Source organism: Delphinapterus leucas, chromosome 16, assembly GCF_059928025.1.
Source record: "Delphinapterus leucas isolate spDelLeu-1000000601 "Yukka" chromosome 16, BTC_Dleu_Yukka2, whole genome shotgun sequence".
Classification (NCBI taxonomy): Eukaryota; Metazoa; Chordata; class Mammalia; order Artiodactyla; family Monodontidae; genus Delphinapterus; species Delphinapterus leucas.
In genome coordinates this window covers 25,833,343-25,857,954 of record NC_143144.1, presented here as the reverse complement: position 1 = coordinate 25,857,954, position 24,612 = coordinate 25,833,343, and positions in this window count along the sequence as shown.

Here is a 24,612-nt window from a genome sequence, read left to right as displayed (position 1 = left end):
GACTTTGATAAGTTAAACGTGTAATGTAAACCCTAGAGCAACTAAGAAAAAAAATTAACAAAAAGCAAAGCTAACAGAAGAAATTACAAATAAAAACCCACATAGGACAGATTTTAAAAAATAGCAGGATGGTAAGTTTAAACCAGTGATATAAATAATTACACTAAGTGTAAAATCATCTAAATACTCTAGTTAAAAGACAGAAATTTGAAGACAGGGTAAAAAGGCAAGATCCAACTATATGTCATCTATAAGAAGCCTATTTTATATGTGATAGGTTAAAAGTAAAAAAATGGACAAATATATACAGTGCAAAGCTTAATTCAAAGAAATTTCAAGTGATTATATCATACAAAGTAGACTTCAGAACAAGGAATATTACCAGGGACAAAGAGACATTTCATGATGATAAATGCGTCAATTAATCAAAAAGACATTACAGTCCTAAATGTGTATGCACTGAACATCAGAGCTTCAAAATATATGAAACAAAAACTGATAGCACTAAAAAAAGAAATAGGCAAATTTACAGTTATAGTTGGAGATTTCAACATTCCTCTCAGTTCAGAGGAATGTTGGCAGAACAAGTACACAGAAAATCGGTAAGAATAGAGAAGAATTCAACAACACTACCAATCAACTTGACCTAATTGACATTTATGGAACACTCCATCCAACAGCAGCAGGATGTACATTCTTTTCAAGTGCTCGTGGAACATTTACCAAGATAGAGCATATTCTGGGCCACAGAATAATGCATATTCTCTGAATACAACAGAAATAAATTTGAAATCAGTAACAAAAAGATATCTGGAAAATACCCAAATATTTGTTAATTAAATGGCATATTCTTAAATAAACAATGGACCAAAGAAGAAATCACAAGGGAAATCAGAAGATGTTTGCATTGGATGAAAACGAAAACAAAACATATCTAAGAGTGTGGGGTGCATCTCAAGCAGTGCTTAGAAATTTATAGCATTAAATGATTGTATTAGAAGATGAAGAAAGTTCTTAAATCAATTATTTAAGTTATACCTCAAAAAAGTAGAAGAAGAAGAGCAAATTAAAATCAAAAGTAACCAGTAAAAGAGAAATAATAAAGAGGAGAAATTTTTAAAAATAGAAAAAGGGTGGGGTGGAAGGGAGATTGAGAGAGAATGAGAGACAGAGACCGTGAGAGAGGCTGACTTCAAAAGCTGGTTCTTTGAAAATATCAATAAAGTTGGCAAACCTCCAGCCATATTTTAAAAAATTTATTTGGCTGCGTTTTGTCTTCGTTGTTGCGCACCGGCTTTCTGTAGTTGCGGAGAGTGGGGGCTACTCTTTGTTGAGGTGCGTAGGCTGCTCATTGTGGTGGCCTCTCCCATTGCGGAGCATGGGCTCTAGGTACGCGGGCTTCAGTAGTTGTGGTACACGGGCTCAGCAGTTGTGGCTCGTGGGCTCTAGAGAGCAGGCTCAGCAATTGTGGTACACTGGCCCAGTTGCTCCTTGGCATGTGGGATCTTCCCGGACCAGGACTTGAACCCGTGTCCCCTGTGTTGGCAGGCAGATTCTCAACCACTGTGCCACCAGGGAAGTCCAACCTCCAGCCATATTAATGAGGGAAAAAAAAGGAGAGAGAGAGAAGACACAGATAACTGAAATCAGGAACAAAAGAAGGACTATTAAAATAGATTCTGTAGATATTAAAAGGAAAATATAAGAATATTATAAACAAAGTTCAACCAGTAAATTTGACAACTAGATGAAATGAGCGAAATAGTTGAAATGCACAAACTACCAAAGCTCACTCCAGAAGAAATAAAAATTCTGAATAGCCTTTAACCTATTTTTTATTGAGCTATAATTCATATAACAAAATTTCACATAACACAAAATTCACCATCTTAAAGTGTACAGTTCAGAGATTTTTAGCATATTCACAAGGTTGTGTAACCATCACCTCTATCTAATTCCAGACTATTTGCATCACCCCAGAAAGAAACCCCATACCCATTCATAGTCACTCTCCATTCCCTTCTCCCTCAATCCCTGACAATATTAATCTATTTTCTGTCTCTGGAGTTGCCAGTTCTGGACATTTCATATAAATGAAATCATACAATATATGACCTTTTGTGACTGGCTTCTTTCACTAGGCATAATTGTTCAGGATTCATCCATGTTTTACCATGTATCAGTACTTCATTCTTGATTATAGCTGAATAACATTCCATTTTATAGACATACCACATTTTGTTGACAGACATTTAGGGTGTTTCCACTTTTTACTATTATGAATAGTGCTTCAATGAAATTCTTTTACAAGTTTTTGTGTGAACATATATTTTCACTTTTGGTTACATACCTAGGAGTGGAATTGCTGGGTCATATGGTAACCCATTTTTAACTTTTCCAGGAACTGTCAAACTGTTTTCCACAGCAGCTGCAGTATTCTACGTTTCTACTAGCAGTGTCTGAGGGTTCCAGTTTCTCCACATTCTTGCCAAGATTTGCTGTTTCCTTTGTTCTTTCTTTTTTTTAAAAAAAAGAGCCACCTGGGACTTCCCTGGTGGTGCAGTGGTTAAGAATCCACCTGCCAATGCAGGGGACACGGGTTTGAGCCCTGGTCCGGGAAGATCCAACATGCTGCAGAGCAACTAAGCCCGTGCACCACAACTACTGAGCTTGCGCTCTAGAGCCCACGAACCATAACTGCTGAAGCCCGTGGGCCTAGAGCCCATGCTCCACGACAAGAAAAGCCACCGCAATGAGAAGCCCATGCACCGCAACGAAGAGTAGCCCCTGCTCACCGCAGCTAGAGAAAGCCCGTGCACAGCAACAAAGACCCAACGCAGCCATAAACAAACAAACAAACAAACAAATAAATAAGCGAGCCATACTAGTGGGTGTGAAGTTATATCTCATTGTAGTTTTGATTTGCATTGCCCTAATGACTAGTAATGTTGAATATCTTTTCATATGCTTATTGGCCATTTGTATATCTTTGGAGATGTGTCTATTCAAATCCTTTGCCCATTTAACAAAATAGATTGTCTTTTGTTTTTGCGGTATGCGGGCCTCTCACTGTTGTGGCCTCTCCCGTTGCAGAGCACAGGCTCTGGACGTGCAGGCTCAGCGGCCATGGCTCACAGGCCCAGCCACTCCGCGGCATGTGGGATCTTCCCGGACCGGGGCACGAACCCGTGTCCCCTGCATCGGCAAGCAGACTCTCAACCACTGCGCCACCAGGGAGGCCCTAGATTGTCTTTTTATTGTTGAGCTGTAATAATTCTTTACGTATTCTGGATGCCACACCCTTATGAGGTGTATGATTTGCAAATACTTCCTCCCATTTTATGGCCTGTCTTTTCACTTTCTTGATAGTGTCTTTTGATGCACAAAAGTTTCTCATTCTGATAAATTCCAATTTATTTTCTTTGTGCTTTTGGTGTCATAACTAAGAAACCATTGCCTAATCCAAGGTCAATCACACCTATGTTTCATTCTAAAATTCCTATAATTTTAGCTCTTACATTTAAGTTTTTGATGCATTTTGAGTTAACTTTTGTGTATGGCATAAGATGGGGTTCATTCATTATTTTCCATGTGGAAAATAATGTTGTCCCAGCACCATTTGAAAAGACTATTATTTTCCAGTTGAGCGGTGTTCATACCCTTGTTGAAAATCAATTGACCACAGATGTGTGAGTTTATTTCTGGACCCTCAATTATATTCTATTGATCTATATGTATATCCTATGCCAGTACCACATGGTCTTGATTATTGTACCTTTGTAGTAAGATTTGAAATTAGAAAGTGTGAGCCCTCCAATTTTGTTTTTCTTTATCAACTGTGTGTTGACTTTTCTGAGTCCCTTACATTTCCATGTGAATTTTAGGATCAGCTTGTTCATTTCTGAAAAAAAAAAAAGGCAGTTTGAATCTTGATAGAAATTGCATTGAATCTGTAGATCAGTTTGGAGAACGTTGACATCTTAACAATATTGTCTTCCAATTCATGAACGTGGGATATCTTTTCATTTATTTAGGTTTTCTTTAATTTGTTTCAGCATTTTTTTGTCATTTTCAGTGTACAAGTCTTGTACTTCTTTGACTAAATTTATTCCCAAGTACTTTATTCTTTTTGATGCTATTGTAAATGGAGTCGTTTTTTTAATTTTCTGATTAGTCTTTGCTAGTATACAGAAATACAGTTGATTTGTGTATATGGATCTTGTATCCTACATCTTTGCTAATGTCACTTATTAGCTCTAACAGTGTGAAGGGAGGATTCTTTAGGGTGTTTTGTATATAAAACCATATAATCTGCAAATGGAGATAGTTGTATATTTCCCTTTTTAATCTGGATGACTTTTATTTCTTTTATGGTCTAATTTCCCTGGGTAAACTCTCCAGTAAAATGTTGAAAAGAAGCAATGAAAGTGGACGTCCTTGTTTTGTTCCTTGGGATCCACATCTATATATCTATATCTATATCTATCTATCTATCTATCTATCTATCTATATATATATATATATATATATATTTTTTTTTTTTTTTTTGCAGTACGCGGGCCTCTCACTGTTGTGGCCTCTCCCGTTCCGGAGCACAGGCTCCGGACACGCAGGCTCAGCGGCCATGGCTTATGGGCCCAGCCGCTCCGCGGCATGTGGGATCTTCCCAGACCGGGACACGAACCCGTGTCCCCTGCATCAGCAGGCAGACTCTCAACCACTGCATCACCAGGGAAGCCCCACATCTATATTTTAAAAATTAATTATGTAGTTAAAAACATTCCCATAAAAAATTCCAGGTCTCTGATGGCTTAACTGATTAATTATATCAAACTTTTAAGAACAAAATAATAACAACTCTACAGAAGTTCTTCCAGAAAATAGAAGAGACGGGAACACTTCTCAATTCCTTTTATGAGGCAAGCATTACTCCAAAACCAAAAACCAAAGATATTATAAGAGAGAAAAGCTACAGTCCAATATCCCATGTCAACAAAAAGCAAAGAAAAATATTAGTGAACTGAATCTAGTAATAATTGAAAAGTTAATACACCAGGACTAGGTGGAGTTTATATCAAGAATACAAAGTTGAGATCATGTCTGCTTTTTCTCCAGAGGCAGAAAGCTCTAAAGAGAAGAGTGCTCAGCCAGGGAAGAGAGATCAAGATCCAGTTACCTTGGACAGATCACTTCCCTTTCCTGTGCATTAGTGTTCTCATCTACAAAATGAGGATAAGAGGATTCCTGCACAGCATACCTAATATACAGAGAAAAGGAAAAGGTGAGTGTGAAATCATTTGGGAAGCTGTTGGCTGCTGACACACACTGCCACTATCTTGCCTGCCCCTGTCTCTCCACCACATGATCTGCTGATTTCTATTCCTGGCACACACTGTCCTCCTGAGCTCTCAGCTCAGGCCCAGATCCACAGTCAGTACTCAGCAGATCCTTGTGGCCTGATGGTGGTTTTACAGTACCTGGCCTCCCTTTCACATTTCTCTCCTTACCGGTTCCTGAAGGTAGATAAGAACAAGGAACCCCATACAAGGTGTGCTAAGTGGAGGGGAAGAGTTGCAAACAAGGATAGTTTGTGGGAAGCTGCTCTGGAATGCACATGCCTGGGCCTCACACCCTTGGGCATCAGGCACCCCTGAATCTCCTGGGATCCCCCATAGTTTGTTCCCGGGACAGTTGACCCCCTCTGAGCTGGGACCTGTCCTTCTTAGGTACATGGCGATGGTCCCAGAGACAAGAGGGGTCTTTTCAATTCCAGCTTCCTCTGAAGGGGGAGGACTCAGGTGTGAGGCAGGATTACAATAGCCCTGGACTCTTGGAGCCTGAGTGCTGGCTCGCCCCGACCTGGTGTTGGCAGCGAGACCTCATTCCTGCTGCATGAATGGTTAATCCAACAACATACGGCCTGTTACATGTTTATTCCTTGGCTCCTTCAGTTCCACCACGTGACATGTGACTCCCCTGGCATAAGCAGTCACTCTCTGAATTCATTTTCCTCCCTCAGTGTATCAGTGTTGCCCCTTTGGAACGTGCTGTTAATCCCCCCAGCCTATGTTATCTCTCTTCTGGCATGCATTTCTACATGTGCATCATCAGATTAACTTGCCTTGCATTCATTGCAATCCCCTGGCACTAACTGCTATTTCTGGAATGCCTGGGGACACCCCTGGCATGAGCTGGCATTCACTGGGGCACAGGGAAACATTCTATGGGCACGTACATGCTCACTCAGTATAAACTGGATAAGGGGTGACATATCTTTTTCTAGCTCTCATTCCACATGTAAACTGAGAGGCATTGTCCCCATGGCTTTTTCAACGTCCTGAGGAGCAGTTGGCATTGGAGTTCATCTGGCTATCATATTCTTGGCTGCAGTGATGTTTACATCCTTCTCAAGCCTAACATGGCTAAAACAGAACTTTTGATCCTGGTCTCCAAAACCTGTACCCCATCTCAGTAAGTGTCACCATCATCTATTCACTTACTTAAGCCCAAAACACAGGTATCATCCTTGATTCCTCCTTTTCCTTCATTCCCCACATTCAATCCCCAATGACTTCCATGTTTCCAAATCCAGTGATCACTTTTCTATCCAAATCTGTATTAGCTTCCTGTAGCTGCTGTGACAAATGACCACCAACTTGGTGACTTGACAGAAATTTATCCTCTTACAGTTCTGGAGGTCAGAAATCTAAAATCAATTCCACTGGGCCAAAATCAGGATGTTAGCAGGGCCATACTCCCTCTGGAGGCCTTAGGGGAGAACCCCTTCCTTGACTCTTCCAGCTTCTGGTGGTGGCTGCTGGCATTCCCTGGCTTGTGACACGTCCCTCCAAGCTCGGCCTCTCTGGTCATGTTGCCTTCTCTTCTGTCTATGTCAGATTTCCCTCCGCTTCCCTTTTATGAGGACATACATTTGGGGCCCACCCAGATAATCCAGGGTGATCATTCCATCTCAAGATCCTTGATTTAATCACACCTGGAAAGGCTCCCATCCTTTACCATGTAAGGTCACATTCACAGGTTCTAGAGATTAAAGTGTGGACATCTTGGGGCAGGGGGCATAATTCAGCCTGCCACACCATCTTCCTCCACAGTTAGCCCCTTTCTTTGAAGCTTTTTCTTCTCTTGGTTTCCATGCAACTCCTCCCTCATTGGCCATTCCTTCCCATTTGCCTTTATTTGAAGACTCTACAAGCAGACTTTCTACCATCTGCTCAGTTGCTCAGGCTGAAAACCCATGAGTCATTCTTGATTCCACTTTCCCCTTATGCCCTTCCACAGCCAACCCATCAGCCAATCCTGTTGGCTCAGCCTCTAAAATGTAGCCCAATTCTTCCATCTTCACTTCTCCCCAACTCACTTCTGTCTGCACTGCCGCCATCTGTCCCTGTGGCCCAAACCACCCTCCTCCCTCACCTGAAACAGACTATGTGGCTAAAGGAATGTACCAGAAGCTCCAAGTACCCACTGAACAGTCCTCTCAGCCTCTCTCTGTTGCCAGGCATGATTGCAGTGAACATTTCTAGCATGGTTTCCACTGAGAGTGTCTTAGCTCAATTACACACTGTGTGATTTTTGCTTCTGCACTTCTCTGATGCCACACAGGGCTTCTCTGATGCCTCAATGTGGGACACCAGCAGAGGTCTGCATAGCATGGAACATGTGCAGCCTGGAAGCATGGCAGGGGGGAGTCAACACCCCCAGGCCAATAGGGGGATAGGAGTCAATGTAGAAATGCTTCTCCCTGTGGACCATCATGTGGAAAATTCCGAGAGGCATTCGGTGTCCTCCTCAGAAGGTCCCAGTGGGATAAGCTCTGGTTTTATATGGGTGGGAATAACTCAGTAATGTACCCTCGTATTGGCTTTTTCTCCTTCCCTTTTTTACTCTCCCTCGTCCTTCATCCTTGATACCTAGGATCACCTTCCAAATAAACTGCCCGCACAGGAGTCCTTACTTCAGGTCCTGCATTTGAGTGGAACCCAGGCAAAAACAGTAAATTTTACAGAAAGCAAATTTGATCATGCATGATGCCAGGCCCTTCTCCCACTTCCCTCAAAACCTTTCAATAGCTCCTCAGTGTTCTTGTGCTAATGATGAAACTCTATGACTGACAAGAATCTGAAAATTTTGTCCCTACCTGACTCTTCAGTCCCATTTTTCCACTCCCACCCCAGCCTCGCTTGCCTCCTTTAAGTGTCCTTCCCTCTCTGGAATTCCTTCCTCCTCAGGCCTGTTGCATAAGCAGGTGCTTCTTGGGGCTCTCTTCCCTCCCCCCTCCTCTTCTGGATGACTCCAGCTTATTCCTCACCTCTCAGCTCAAACATCACCTTCTCAGGGACCTCCCTTACCTACAGACCAGCCAACACCCCCCATTGTGCATTCTTTTTTTTGTGTGTGTGGCATGTGGGATCCTCCCGGACCGGGGCACGATGCCATGTCCCCTGCATCAGCAGGCGAACTCTCAACCACTGCACCACCAGGGAAGCCCAATTGTGCATTCTTTTAGCATACCTTTGGGTAACTTTCCTTCTCAGAAATGTTTGTTATGCTTGCAGTTTTCCTTTTATTTGTGTTATTATCTGACTAATGTCTGTCTCCCTCATTTAGATGATATCCAAGAGGATAGAGACTGTGAATTTTTGTTCCCTAGTTATCCTCAAGGCCACACCCAGTGCATGGCACACATCATAGTTGTTCAATATTTGTTGAGTAAATGAATGGATGAGTAAATTAAAGCATAGTTATTCCACAATGCTCAAAGTATACATAGTGCACATTTCTTTATTCTTTCTGAACAAAGTAAACTCAGCTTTAGCACCCACTAAGCAGGATCAGTAACTCTCCAGGCTTCTCCTAGGCCTTAGTCTGAACAAATGCCCCAGGGTTAGAGTCCTGGACAGGTCCTGATGCTTGCTAGGTGTAGGGAGTCACACCTCCCCTCTGTTCCTCCTTGTTCAGCCTTGACTGAGTGTGCAATCCATTCCTCTCATAGAGGCACCACCCCTTCCCTGCCAGCTCACAAGGACCTTCACCTTGCCATTCAGTGACAGTCTTCACAGCCACCCAGATAGCCAGCCCATTGGGTGTCCTACTTCCTGGGAACGGGCTTGGGTCTACACACCCTCCCTTCCCAAGAAGCCTGAAATGCTGTTCTTTTCACAAGCTACAGAGGCTCAATAACACTCAGGTGCCAGGTTGTTCTGCTCTTCTCAATTCCAACATACCTTTTTCCTTCCCGCTCCCCTTTTCCTTATCAAAAGATCTGTAGTCCCAAGGTCACAGTCAAAACCTAGACCCTCAAAGGAGCTTGTTTTCCTTTACTGAGGGTTGGTGCGTGGTATAAAAATACAGTGGTCTGTGGTAGGGGTGGGGTGGGCAAGCTTTCTTCTTTCAAGGTTATCCTTTCCTAAGGATGGATAGAATAATATTAAAGCACCTACAATATTGAATTCCTAATGACTCAGCCTGTTACATCTGTGCACAATTGTAGGTGGTTCACAGATATCTTCAAGTCCCACTGTGCTTCATGACTACATTTTTTGGCACCTTCCTTGATGTTGCTGTCCGCGGTGCTGAAGCCTCCTTAGGATGAAAGGTGAGGTAATTTCTCCTATTCTTTCATTCCTATCCAACCTTTTCCAAGACTCATACTTTTTATCACTTGATAATTTTAATGAAAGGTGTTTTTTTAAATGTTGCAGCAGAAAAAGAATCATGCCTCTTACTTCCCAATGTATGTAGCTGATTCTTGTACTTTTGGCAATTCTATCATGTTTCCAAAGATTAAATTTTTTTTTAAATTGAAGTGCAATTGATTTACAATGTTGTGTTAGTTTCAGGTGTACAGCAAAGTGATTCAGTTATACATATATATGTATCTATTCTTTGTCAGATTCTTTTCCCTTTTAGGTTATTACAAAATACTGAGTAGAGTTCCCTGTGCTATACAGTGGGTCCTTGTTGGTTCCCTATTTTATGTATAGTAGTGTGTATATGTTAACCCCAAACTCCTAATTTATCCCTTCCCCCATGCTTTCCCTTTGGTAGCCATAGGTGTGTTTTCTTTCTGGGATGCTAGGGGAGGGTTGAGGCTCTGCCCCATCTGTGCCCTGTTTACCAGTATCAGTGTGTTTGGGAGAGATGCTGAGACTTGGGTGTGGGAGGCACTGCACACTTGGCCAGTATGATGCATGACCGATTTCATTCATTTTCTTGAGCAAAATGCTGAGTATATCCCATCTATTGGTTGCCTGAGCTAGAGACCTCTGAGTCATCTTCAGCCCCTCCATCATTCTCACCCCCACAGCCTGCAAGGCACCAAGCCTAGTTCAGAACTGTGTTCATGCCCTTCTTTCTACCACTGTGGCCTTTGATCAGACCCTCATTTCTGAATCACAGCTTCTCCTGGGTCTCCTGCCTCCGCATTATGCCTGCTAATCAACCCTCCACACCAGTTGGAGGGCTCCCAATTGTACTCAAGCGACAAGTCCAAACAGTTTAGCATGGTCTCTCAAAAATCACCACACTCTGTCCCTCCTCTGTGCCTTTGTGAATGTGGTACCTCCCACCTTCACTCTCTTCACTCCACTGGCTGGCAAGCCCCTCCACAGTCTTCCATGCCCAGTTCAAATGGCCCTTCTTCCCTGGAGCCTTTACTGACCTCTGTGCATCTCTGGGCTCCCACAGGTCCACAGCCCCACACCACCCAGCTTCTCTATCCTCCTCTCTCAGGGCCAGGATTTTGGCAGCTTCACCTTTCTATCCCAGACTCTTCACACCAAGCCCAACAAGTGATAGGCACTCAATGAGAATTTTCTGGATGCATAGTTGGTTGGTGGCTTTTGTCTGTCTTATCGGCTGAACCTCCCTCAGAGATCAACATCTCCCATTTCTACCCACCAACCATTTTGGAAACTTCTCCTGCCCTCTCTCCCTTTCACTTTAATTCATTTAATTCATGTGCTCAAGATCACATAGCAGGTGTCATTCACCTCTCATCTCCTGGCTTTCAGAAGCCTGAAGCCTATGTTTGCATTACCTCCCAACCCCCTTCAGTTTCTCTCTGAATAAGAGGGTTTCAGTCCCTTTTGCTTTCTCGTAGATTACTTTATTCAAGAGTGATGCTTTGTTTTAATATAGGAGTCTGTGACCAGAGAGGGTAAGATACCCATAGAGTTCACAAGGCCTAGAGACTAAAAATACTCTTTCCCAGGCCAATGCTCTGGTCCCCCCACCTCTCCTTCTCCTGGCAGCCAGGAGCTAAGATCTCTGAGCATCTGCCCAAACCTCAGCCTGCCTGAAATATTCCATGAACCAAGCTCAGAGTTAGGAAACTAAGAAAATATTTACCTCATACACAAAGGAGAAGAAAATCCCCCCCGCCCCACCCCCAGTTGGAAGTGATTCCTGATATCTCCCTGCAGGTGTGTCTCATTCACTCAGACTATAAAACTATAAAACTATGAGCCTGAAAGCACTTTTCCCCTAGGGCAGGGGAAGGACAAGACACTGCTAAGGGTGGAAGGCAGGAAGATAGTGGGACCTCAGAATTCTCCAGACTCCTATCATATGTCTGTGTGGGAGGGTAGTATTCCTCTCATGTTATGGGTTTGGGATTTGAGATGGGAACTCTGTGTGGATGTAGGGGCCAGATGTGCATATAATGAAGGGAGAAGGAGATGTTACAGATGTAGGGTGCAGCACTACAGGAGTGAGGAAAGGGGACGTTTTCCAAAGCAATGGAGAGTTAGTGAGGTGGGGCAAAGGTTCCTGTTGCATAAGGAAGAATGGAATGTCCTAGACATGGGATCAGAATTTTAGGTATGGGTAGAGGGGAGCTTTCTGGGTACATGTATTGGGAACAGAATTCTAAATGTGGGGTATTTGTGGAGAGGGCAGAATTCTAGGTGTGATGGATAGGGGTACAGTGGTCTGTATACCTGTGTTTGGGGGTCTCTGTATATGTGAGTGTACGTATATGAGTGTGTTTGTGTGTGTGTGTGTGTGTGTGTGTGTGTGTGGCTTGAGGGTCACATCAACCAGGAAGTGGGCTGGCCAGCAGTGTGGAATACTGAAACAGGCGAGTGCTAAGATGGGAAATGTTTAAGAGGGGGCAGAGGGTAGTGCTCATGGCAGAAGTTTGCGGCCCCGAGAACATGAGATCATCCTGGGGCAGCTGCCTTCCCACATTGCTCTCTGTGCCCTGTCCATGGCTCTGCACACCTCTAACAGCGGGATACCAGGCAATCTCTCAGCTTGTACTATGTTCCCATTCTGGCAACTTGCTTTTTTGAGATAAAGAGTAAGTCCTTCCCAGGATGTGTTTTAGAAACCCAAGTAAATAAGATGACCCCAGGAAGTGAGTGACTCCAGGGGAGCCCAGGGGGAGTGCCCCAGGAACATTGTGGGTGGGGCTTGAGAGGAACAAAGACACTGAGGTCCCAAGGCCAGAGATGATGGCCTCCTAGAAATGGACCTTAAAGGACCAGTGGGATTTGAGGGAGTGTGTTTTGGGGGAGGTGTAGTATAGCAAAGGTGTGAGGAGTGAGGAGGCTGAGATGGGGTCTAGGGCCAGTGGAGAGGCCAAATCAGCTACAACATATGGTTTGGATGAGCATGCGGGGATTGCAAACTCATGACTGACAGAGCCAGGTAGGTGATGTAAGTGAGTAAAGCGGGCCAGGTTCAAGATGAAATTAGGAAAAGTAGGGATGGATAAATGGAAAGAATACCCAAAACAGCCAAGGGCATTCAAGACAAAAACAAAACAAATCAAAATATGGGCAAGCCAAAAGAAATGAGGTCCATGGGCTACCAGTTTGAGACCCTAGGAGAGCAGCAAGTGTTTTGACTGACCAATGGTGTATGGCAAAAGCCTTGAGTGCCCAGCCAAGCTGAAGAAGGGAATTCTGCAATAATGCAGAAACAGGAGATTGCCAAAGGATCACAGGGTAACAGTGGTTTCTGAATGGGGCATGCCTCAACTTTCCCCTACAAGAAGCTAACGATTTACTGTAGGCTCAGCAGAGTTGGCCTTGGACCCATATTTTGCTTGCTAGATGACCTAATTTTCCTCCCCATCAAGGCCGTCCAGCTTGAGGAACCCTCAGCAAAGCCCCCCTCCCCAGCTGCCTCCCAAGCTGGTCTTGCTTTGTGTACAGATCTGTCATCTCCCAGCCCACTACAACACTCCAGCATGCATTTCAGAGCTGGCCTGGCTTCCACCTGCTTCCTTCAGGCTTGGTCCTTTGGGGTGTGATCCCCCTCCCACCGCTTCACAGAGTCACCTAATCCCTTTTCATTACCCTCTGGCGAGGTAGGCAGAAGAGGGCTACAGGCACCCCAGCTCCCATTGTCTGTGCTCCTTGAAACGTTTAAAGGGATTAGGGGCTGGGGGCTGGGCGCAGATTGCCTTCAGAGATGTGTGTTCAGTGGCGGAGAAGATGAGATTCCGCTTTCTTCCATCCCGCCCGTCCAGAAGGGCTGGTGAGTGCAAGATAGATGGCGTGGATAAGGGAGCATCCAATTAATTCCAATTTAAACCCAATTTGGTCTCCTTTATAATTAGAATAGCAGGCATGTTTTAATAGTGGATTATCTCTCCCCGGCAGTCGTTTGTCATCCCTTTCTCTGCACTGGGTCTTCTGGACCACCCCATCCGAGTGGGGGAGATGAAGCTGGGGGAGCAGGGCACGGAACTGGATGGGAGATCAGTGGGCATAGGTGCACAGAAGGGGGGTGACTGCAGAGAATCATGCCCCACTTCAGCCCAGGTCTCGCCTAACAGAGTCCTGCTCTGTGCCTCTGTCTCCCTGTCCATAAAATGGGAGAGGGGCGCGTTAGTTAGCCTTCTTTGACAAACACAGGAGAGAACGGAGAAGGCACTGATGGTAGATCTAGAAGGTGAGGCCATAGGGTTCAGAAGGAGAGTCAGAGACATGGGTACTGCTGTGTGACCTTGGGTGAATCAGCGACCTCTCTGTGCTTCAGTCTTCTCACCTGGCAAATGGGGACAATGAAAATGATCATCATAATAGAAAATGTCATTTGACAATAATGTCTTAAAATGGGCTCACAGCTAAGTGTTTTCAAGTGAACTCTCACACAGAAGGCTTTCCAGTATCTCTCCCTGCCCCATTCCCTACAGAGGCCCTTTGGGGACACACTAGTCAAAAACCACAGTCAGAAAACAGGACATTGGTGGCCCCAGCATGGCTCTGCAGAGGCTCAGGAGGTTCAGTGGGGACTTCAGTTATGATCCTGAGGATTCCAAAGCCCTCCTGGGAAAAACGAAGTCCCCCTGGCAATTGCAGAGTTAATATATTGAGTTTGAGTTGAATCACTCAGGTGGGCTGCCTGGGCCAGCTGCCACTCACCTGTCCCAGGGGTGTGAGCCCTTTGTTGTCTGGTGAGTACATCTCTAGTCCATGTCTCTTTGGGCCCTGGCCCGCACCCCTCAAATTGACCAGGTAGTCATCATCATTATGGCCACCGACAGGTAGGGAAACTAGTGTCAGAAACGAAAAGGTGATGTTTAGGGCCAGCTTGTTCATAGAGGCCTTTCCCCATTTTTCAGAGGATGCACCTCAGGCAGCCAGCTGCAGCCCTGGACCACTGGCTTGTGGCTCTTTCCCTGGGGCTGGCCTCTGTCTGCAGGGGTCAGAGCCTGCTCCATGCAACAGGGGGCTCCTGGCCCGCAAAACCCCAGCCTGCCACACTCTCCCTGCCTTCCCCTCAGCCCCAGGACTGTGGGCTTCTGCCTGTGGCCTCACAAATCCTCCCAGGGACGTCTGGGTAATTAGGAGCTTCTTCATTTACTGCTGACACTTTTCATTACCTAGAATGAACGTACACTTGTTCCCTCCCCACTGCCCAGGCAAGGCTGTTCCTCCTCTTGGCAGGATTAATGGGCCAGGTTGGAACTGGTGCCTCCCCCCACAGGCAGCCGCCCTTGCCTCTAGATGCTAGAGCCCATGGCACTGGCTCTCTCCCTCTCTCAGGGTGGGTCAGTGTGCTTGGCACCTCCTCACTGAACCCACACAGCCACCCTCCGGCCCTCTTATTGCCCTCTCTTTACACACGGAGGAGGCTCAAAGAAGTTAAAGCATTTTCCTAAGGTCACAAAACTGGTGGGTGAAAAAAATCTAGGTTCCTCACCACTCACCTCCCCAAAGCCCTACGCACATATATACACACAGTTCACTGCATCAAAGAATTTGAGAACCCCTGGTTTTATAACTAAATGCAAAGGGAAAGCCAAAATACCTGATTCGGAAACAGCTGACCTGCCCTCAGAATCTGCACGAGGGCCCACTCACAAGGGGCCAAGTCACACCAGTACAGGACTGAGTCTCAGATTTCCCCAAGACAGGGGCTAGCAGGGCCCCTGAGCTATAGGGCTCTTCATTGTCACTTCCCAGGCAACCTGGCTCAGTGAGGTCTTCATTTCTGTTTCTGACCTGTCAACTAAATTTTGGTGCCTGGAAACAAAGGGTGGGGCTGGATGACCCATGAAATCTCCCTCCCCACGAGGACTCTTAGACTAAACTACAGGAAGTTCCTAAATTTGGGGAGAGGGCTGTTGGGGAGTGAAGAAAAGGGTCTTAACCTGCCAAAGCCTCAGTAAGGCTGGAAAAACAAGGCTCTTGCCAGAAAAGGTTTTTCTGTCCTGAGGGAATTGCGTAACAGCAGGATAGTTTATTTATATATACAGATATATGTATGAATATATGTGTGTATATAAACACACATATATATACACTTTGTGATATTTGTGCGAACTTCACACACAGCATGAAAGCTTAAAGCTGACAAGCAAAATTTAGTTAGCACGGCGTCTCTTATTCCCAGTTTATTACTTCACCAGGGACTCATGCAGGCTGCGGGGCTGGTGAGCTGGTGGCAGGGAGAGAGCCGGCGACCTAGGCACCAGTTGAATTATGAGTCACAATTTATAAACCATTATGTGCTGTGGATTTCAACAATATTTATGCCATCTGACCCCTCTCATTTCAAAATTTGGTTTCGTATATGGGGAGGAGAAAGGGACATTATAAATGTGTTTTAGAGCTGGGCCCTTGGCTGCAGCAGGAGGTTGGCCTGCAGACCTGGGAGTAGATTGACACCCTCTCCCTGGCCTCTCCCTTCACACACCCTAGTGGCCCTGACAGTGGCCCTAAGAAGCTCAGTCCATTTTGTTGGAGAAGACAGGGGTAAAGACTTCATCATATTTTTAAGGGCAAGATGCAAAAGAAGGATAAAAGAAATCTACCGTTTGTTGGCCTCCTACTATGTACCAGGCACTGTGTGGGAGTACTTTCTTCCTAACAGGGCTAAGAAAGAAGCATCTGTATTCCCCCACTGAAAGCCGGGGAAGTCGAGGCCCAGAGAGATGTAGTATTTGTTTCTAGAGGCAGCATAGCATAATGGTTAACAGCGTGGAGTTTGGAGCCAGGCCACTGAGGTTCCAACAATGTGTGTGACATTGGGCAAGTGACTAGGTCTTGCTGGTCTCAGTTTTCTCCAAGTGGGGGAAAAAAACAAAAAAACAGGATAATGCAAGACAATGTGTGGGAGGGACATTTAGAAAGATTCAATGCATGCTAACTGCAGGTATCCCCTGCTTTTCAAAAGTTTACTTTACACCACTTTGCTTTTACAAAGCACTTACATTAATACCTGTTTTTGTTAACCAAAAGAAGTCCAAAGAGGATTTTTGTTTTATGGGAAAAAGGTGGAAAGTGAAAATAGTGTTCGCCTTTGCCAATGCCGTTATGGAGGCAGTGCACCCCGAGCAGAGAGAGTGGCCCTGCCAAGCTCCTTCTTGGGGACCACACTCAGCATCTCAGCATCAAGCCCCAGAGCTCTGAACTGTGAGTGTGAGCATCTGTGCTTTCTCTTCATTTATTTTGTGCATCTGTTAGCAAGAGGTGTCCTAAGGTAGTCGCTTCTTCGCTTTTTGCTGGTTCACCTTATGAAAGTTTTCATAGGAACGCTCTACTTTCTGATAGCGGGGGAAACCTGTATTTCTTGAGATTATTATAGTTGGTAAAGCAAATGGATTTGCAACCAGGTTTGTGAGGTCCAGAAACCCCAGAATTCTTTCACCCCATCACCCTGCCTGCTGAGCTGAGTGACTAACTCAAGCCAGGGAAGGTATCGCCAGGGAGTCCAGCCCCAAGCTTCCAGCTTCTCTCCCCTTGGGGTCATTACCCAGGCATCCCTTTCACCTTGCCTCTTACCAGATGCACGTGTGTGTGTGTGTGTGTGTGTGTGTGTGTGTGTGTGTGTATGGGGGGAGGTGGGGATCTCAACTTGCCCCTGCACAGGTTGCCCAAAACCCAGTGAGGCCTAGGGTCTGCAGGACACAGTGAGTCTAGACCAGTCTGCCATCAAATAATTTGGGGCACCCTAGGTCAGTCACAGCTGCACAGGTTTCTCCCCTGCAGACCTTCTCTGTAAAGGCTCCAGCCTTTATACACCCTGAGGCATGTGTGGCTCTGTGAAAAGGGTTATATGGTTTGAAGTGTTTCCTAACCTATTGACCAGGGGTGTTTGGGGGGAAGGAACTGCTAAAACATGTTTATATTAACAGGAACAGAACTGGGAAACACTGGTCTGGTGGATGAGCTGTTTCTTGGGCAATCCCTGCTTTGTGCATCACTTGCTTATGACTTTGGAAACCCCACTTGACCTCTTGTGACTCGTAGGGCATCCCCTGGGTGTATATGGGTCAGATAGAGCAGAGAACAGAGGACACCAAACAGAGAAGATAGTGTCAGAGCCACATAGCCGACTTATGATCAAGTATCCTGGGATCAGCTGAGCACAGACCACCCTGTGTCCTTGGCAAGTACATTCCCCTCCCTGGACCTCAATTTCCCCTCCTGTTAGATCTGATGATCTTGAAGGGTCCTCTAAGTCAGGCTTTGTGCACTTGAGATGTCTGCAGGGCAGAAGGAGTCCCGACTCCTCTGGGACTGTCTAATCTAGCTTCCTCTAGCCCCACCCGCTGCTTCCCCCAACCTACCTCCACCCCAGGGAGAATGACAAAGGAGCCAACAGACCGACCCAGGCTTAATGTAGCTGGAGCAAATTAATAATTGATGCATAAAGAGACAAGATCTGCCTCAGAGGGATGTAAGGAAGTGGGGGTGGAGAGCAAGAGGAGGGGCCAGGGCACATGAAGGAGGCCACTTCTGCTCAGGCCAGGGCTGGGAGCAGAGTGGGCTCTTGTGGCCACATGACACAGACCAGACACCTGGATGGTGGCTTCCCTGGGGCCCTTGTCAGGCTCTATCCAGTAAGACCTGAAGATGTGGCTCTGGGGCAGAGCCCTGCCTTGGCTGTCAGTGAGGAGAGGGTGTTAGGGAGGTCTGACTTGGGATGGCGGGGGGGGGGGGGGGCGAGTGTTAGGAGCTGTGTCTGCTTTGTTAGGACCTGGGCTGGTTGAAACCTGGTCCTGCCCCATGGATTCTTCAAGTTGGGTGAACCTGGCCTGATGTCACCAGCACATGGAGCAATGGAAAGCAGATGGGCTCAGGGGATCCTTGGGGTAAGGCTGGCCTGGGGTGCCCAGGCTGCCGCTGGATGGCTGCCCGTCTCCCTGGCCTGGGGAGTCTGAAGTCCGGGGCTAGCCTTGACCTCGCCAGCTGACCGAGGCTAGTCTCTTGTCCCGCTGGGCCTGCAGCATGTGGGGGTGGAGCAGATGATCACAAGGCTCTTCAGGATTGTTCGCAGCAGCCGTCCCAGGTAAATGCAGGTGGAGGGTGCGGGGGAGCAGCAGAGCCTGGCCCACCCCAGAAGGCCCCCTCCCAGCCAACACTCAAGCCACCTTCCTCCTTGGTGCGGGCTGAGGGAGCCTCTGGGAGCCCGTGCTCCCAGGATCCCAGGAGTGAAGGGGTTGTCAGGACGCATGGGCCCCAGCCCAGGCTGTCACTATCAGACAAATCAGCACAACACAGGAAGAGGCCCTGCATTCATTCCCTGCGTTGCATCACCTGCCCTTGTGAATGTGTGCAACTGCCTGTGGCGGCAAGCAGAGCCTCTCCTTGCTCCGCCTGCCCTCCCCAGGGCCCCTGCTGCCCCTCCGTGTGAGGCACCCAGGGCAGTTCTGCCATCCTCATGGTTAGGCCATATGACAGTCAGATCCACCCGGCGGGGATGGAAGGAGTCTGCCAGGCTGAGAGGAGATGGGAGGCCAACAGCCAGCAGTAGTGTTTCCCTGGCTGGCCAGGCAGGTGGCCTGGGCCAGGAAGGTGATGCTCATCATGGCTGCCATTAACTAGGCCCTACTGTGTGCTGACAGGATGCCAGAGGATATGGATCACCTCGTTTAATCACAAGCACCCCAAAAGGTGAACATTATCTTTCCCATCTTATGTGATGCAATGGAGACTCTGAGAGGCCAACTTGTCCAAGTTGGTAAGGTAGAGGCCAGGATCAGTCCGGTGGGAAGCCCTGTCTGTCTGATTCTAGAGCTTGTGTTCTTAACTACTAGATAGGCTACCTCTTTCACACTCTCATTCAACATACGATCATGCATTATATAACCATTTCTTAATGTCTGTTCCACATATATTTATGTACTCAAGTCTATAGATTAGAATCTGGGGTTGTTAGGAAGCCCTGATGCCCAGGCATTCAAAGAAAAGGAAACAGCATGTGCAAAGGTCCATAGGTGAGAGGATGCACAGCCCTTTCAGAGAAAAGAAAGGTGCCCCCTATGGTTGGAGCCTTGAATTAGAAGCAGGAGGTGATGAGAAGGAAGTTACAGTGACTCATAGGCCATAGCAAAGAGCTTGAACTTCATCTTCAGTGGTTAGGATGTCATTGAAGGGTTTTAAATAAGAAGGGGACATAACTGGGATGATGTTTTGGAAAGATCTCTTTAGCTCTCATGTGCTGCATGGGTTGAAAGAGAGAGGGAACAGCGGAAAAGCTGGAGCTGGATGGCACTCACTGAGTGAAGATGACAAGGACCTGCACTAGGGGTGTGGTCGTGGAGGTGACAAGCGAGGACAGACATTTAGTAAGTGATATATGCACTTCGTGCTTGTTTGGCTGGGGAGCAGGAGGGAAAGTCATGGGTGACCCCTAGGACTCTGCTTTGGGTACCAGATTGGTGGTGCATGCAGTTAGTGTACTTCAGAAAAGGAGAAGCTGTGGTCACTTTGGGACTGGTGGCATTGCAGTCCCTGAGGGACCTCCAGACAGAGATGTCTGCCTGCCACCCAGTATGTGGGGTCTGAAGCTGAAGAGAGAGAGGCCGGAGCTGCAGATGGAGACTTAGAAGGCATCAGCCTAACGATGGATAGTGAAGCTGGTAGTAAATGGCTTCGCCAAAGAGGAGGGCAAGCGAGAGAGAGAAGAGGAGAAAGTTTGGCCTGGAATCTTGAGAAGAATCTTGGGGTGAGCAGATAGAAGGAGGCTGAGAAATCTTGGGCATCCATGCAGTCAGGCAAAAACCCTGCTGAACCCCCACCCAGGGCTCGAGTGAGGACCAGGACTTTTCTTTTCTTTTTTTGGCCAAGCCACGTGGCATGCGAGACCTTAGTTCCCCGACCAGGGATGGAACCCATGCACCCTGCAGTGGAAGCACAGAGTTTTAACCACTGGACCACGAAGGAAGTCCGAGGGATGTTGTTCTTAATGCAGGTGGGATTGTCCTAACCAGGGTGGGAGGCAGTTCATGTGCCTCTGCCTCCCCCACCAGATGGAACCTCAGCCCCTCTGACTCCAGAGGGTCCACTGACTCTTCTCACTGGCCCCATGAGGACGCAGGGTGCAACTGAGCCCAGGGCCGCCATGAATTCCCCAGGGGAGAGGCACGGGGAGGACGTGTCCAGCAGAGGTGTCAGCCTGAGGGAAGAACAGGGACGAGAGGAGCCCGGCGCTGGGCGGTGCCAACATCTCCCTGGATTTGGGAGCTAGGATTCTTTCGCTGCAGCTGGAGAGCAGGGCCAGTGGCCTTAGTTCACTGTTGTTTTCTGCAAGCCCAGAGACCACCCCAGAAGGTGGTGCTGAGTCAGCTTATGGACAGTTGCTTGGGGAGCCCGTAGCGGAACTGCCCAGGCCTGCCCGCCAGGCTTCCCTAGAGGTCCCGGCATTCAGGGCCACACATGCTGTTGACAGGGCTCTGCCTCCCCTGTGCCCAGAGCAGCCAGGAGTGCGGGAGCCTCCATACCTCAAGAGTGGCCCTGGGATAAACATGCAGGCTCCCTCGCTCCCCTGTGGGAAAATTCCAGGTCCATTCCACACCATGTCTCAGAGGGACCCTGCGAGGCAGCTCCAGTTGTGAGAGCAGTGACCTGCCTCTCCACGCTCTCTTCCACGGGGCTCTCCCGCCCCTTCCTGCCTCCCGTCTGTCCTTTCAGATGGTGTTTCCTGGGGCTGTAACCTAAACAAACCACTTGCACTCAGATCTTTGTCCCAGAGTCCACATTGGGGAGATCTTGCAGTAGGACAGAGCCTGAGCTTTGCGCCTCTGCAGGGTCTCTGAGGCTCCTGCCCGCACCCCTGCCTGCCCAGGTGCCTTGTGCCTATTGCCTCGGTTCCCCCTTTTGCTTTCCTTCCTGCTCCTTGAGCTTGCTCCCTGTAGGGCGCCTCAGGGGCCCCTGGAAATAACAGGCAGAACGTGGGAGCCGGGGGCTTGGAGAAGCTTGTCACTGGCTGAGTGCCTGGGAGCTGGGCTGGGTGGAATGGCAGAGGCGCTGTGGTAGTTAATGCTGGCTGATTGCAGAGGCCCGAGTAGGGCTGGAGGAGGAGTAGCAATTAACTGCTGTGGTGACAGCCAGACAGGGCTGCTAAATGGGCCCGTTAGAGGGCATTAGTGAAACGCCAGGATGGTGGCCTGAGCAGAGACACACAATAACTCCCTTGATGGCTCACTGGGGCTGGGCCTGGGGCTGGGGGAGGTTTACCTGAGACACATCAGGGAGGTGTGCCCCAAGGTGAGAGCCACTTTAAAAGGGGAGTGCCCCTCTCCACACAGCCTCTGGAGGTGGGGTGCCTGTCTAAGGTCATTGACACCCAGCCAGCAGATAATGGCTTTAATGGGGCCATAGACATAGAGCACTTAACGTGCTTCCCAGAGCGGTCCCAGCCATTAGCTCATTAGCTGAAGGCTCTGAGGCCCATTTCACAGATGGGGGAGGGGAAGGAAAGACAAAGTGTTGTGTTAATGGTTAACCACATGGTTCTTTATCCAAAACCCTGCCTCTCTGGCCTCACCCCTCGGACTCTTATGCCCTTTGAGACTTGGGACTGGGTTTTATTCATCATTGTATCTCCAGGATTTGGTGTTAGGCCTGGCACAGAGCAGGAGCTTTTAAGTGGTTATTGAGGAAGAAGATGAGGACCCAGCGGCAGCTGTGACCCCCAGCCCAGGCTCCCCAGTGCCTTGGCCACATGGGGTGGTGGTCATGGAGTCCAGCAGACGTGGGCTGGAATGCTGGTTGCATCACTAACTGTGTGGTGTCTGCCAAGTTATGTAACCTCCCAGAGCCTTGATTTCCGCATCTATAGAACGGGGATAATAATAGGACCTGTTCATGGAGCATCATGAGGGATAAATGAGACATCCTGTGCAAAGAATGTAGAGGGTACTTAGCTCAAAGGTGTGCTGGAAATGGTGTGGTGGTCCCCTTTGCTTTCATCATTACCCATTTATTCGGTGAGCGACGTCAGGAATACTGGTCTAAACAACAGCAGCTGTGGTTGCCGGAAGGTGACCCAGGGCTGGACTTGCAGAGGCCGCAGGAAAAGAGCAGGGGAAAACCCCAATGGAAAACCCAGACCAGCCTTATAGCAAACTTTCTGAGCCTGGGGTTCTCCTCTAGACATGCCGGGGGTGGGGCTCAATAACCTCTGAGGGCACTTGGGGCTCTCAGAGCCTCATGGCTGTCCAGGGAAGGGCTATTGTGTGACACAGGCAGGGCTGGCACTGCTGGGGAGCAGACCCAGGAAGGGGACAGCCCAGAGGAGCATATCTGCACAAGAGTGGGCCTGAGCCTGGGCTGGTAGATGTCAGTGGTTCTAAGAACATCCCCTGCTGACACCGTGTGCCCAAGCCCATCCATCTCCAGGTGGAGCAGTGGGGGTTTGGGGACAGGGGCACCAGTTCAGAGAGAGGGCCCTGCCTTGTCCTCAGCTGTACCCACTGGAAGGGGGCTGCCTGGCTAGGGAGGTGGGGAGGGTGTGGAGGGTGTGCCATCTTGCCGCAGTTGGGTTGGGGTTACAGCAAGAGCACCTCTCCCTCTGGGAGCCCAGCCCCCAGCCCTGCCGCCTTGCCCAACTCCAGAAGGAGCCACTCATGCTCTGAACATAGAGGGGACCCACCAACCCCTTACTAATCTCCTCTTCTTCCTCTGCACCCATCATTGAGTGCTGCCTGCATCTGGGGAAATAGAGATAGGCACTCTCTCCAGTACACAGAAGGGGAAACCAAGGCAGAGGAAAGCTGAGTGACTTGCATTCTCCTGATAGTCTGTGGTTCTGTGGAGCTGAGGAGGGAAAAGCACATAGATGAATAAGGCATGTCCTTGAGAACAGAGTCAAGTGCACCCGTGCCCCACAGTCTCACTCACACTCTACCTTCCCGCATCTCTTCTCATCTGACCCTTTTAGCAGCCCTAGGGAGAAGGCAGGACAGAATTAATAGGCCCGTTTTATAGATGAGGAAATTGAGGCCCAGAGAGAGGCCACACTGCATTGAATGCTTTCACTGAACGCTTTATTTTTAATGAAAATCAAGAATATAAAACCACAAAGATAATATCTCAAATGCCCTGGGGCTCAAAGAGGGAGTTGTTGTTTTTATTGGTATTTGACTGCCTTCCAAGGTTGTGGAGTTTCCAGAATTTGTCAGCGCAGGGTCAGACCCTGGGCAGGCCTCGGTGGCTCCTCTGCAGTGGCTCTGGCAACCATGGGCCTGTTTAGGAGCCAGCAGTGGGATGAGGGGTTGGGGCACCCTGCTGGGCTGGCCCCACGTGACTCGACATGCCTTCCTGCTGTCTGACCCCTAAGACCAAGGGGCAGGTGCTGGAGCTCCCCAGTCACCGTGTGGCTCTGCCACCTTCCCCTGCTGGAGCTGGTTCATCTTGCCTGCCGTGGGGTGGTCCCATCTCATCCCCCAAAGCCCCCTCCCCACCTCCCTCTGGGCAGGTTGTAATAGCACCCTGTGGTTGTCCAGGGCAGGCCACACCTGGCACCCTGCAGGCCGCGATTCCCACCTTGCTTTGATGCCATTTGAGCAAAGGAGTCTACTGTGCTTGAGGCAACATGCCCACCCACCCTCAGATTTCTCACCTGCCTCCTAGTCCCACGGTCTGGTAGTCTCCTATCCCTGAGCTCCTAATTCCCCCATCCCCTCTAACGAAGGGTGCGATGCAATAGCACTTACTCCTAGAGTTGCCGTGAGATTTGGAAGAAGGAGTGCAGGTAAAGCCCTTCACCTGTGCTGGTCCAGGGGGAGTTCTGGGGGAAGGGTGGCCGTGTGTATTGTTCCTTGTCATTAGCATTATCATGCTGGGCCAGGGCACCAGAAAGTCCCCTCCACCCACCTTAGCCACCCTTCCCAGCCTGCAGACTGAG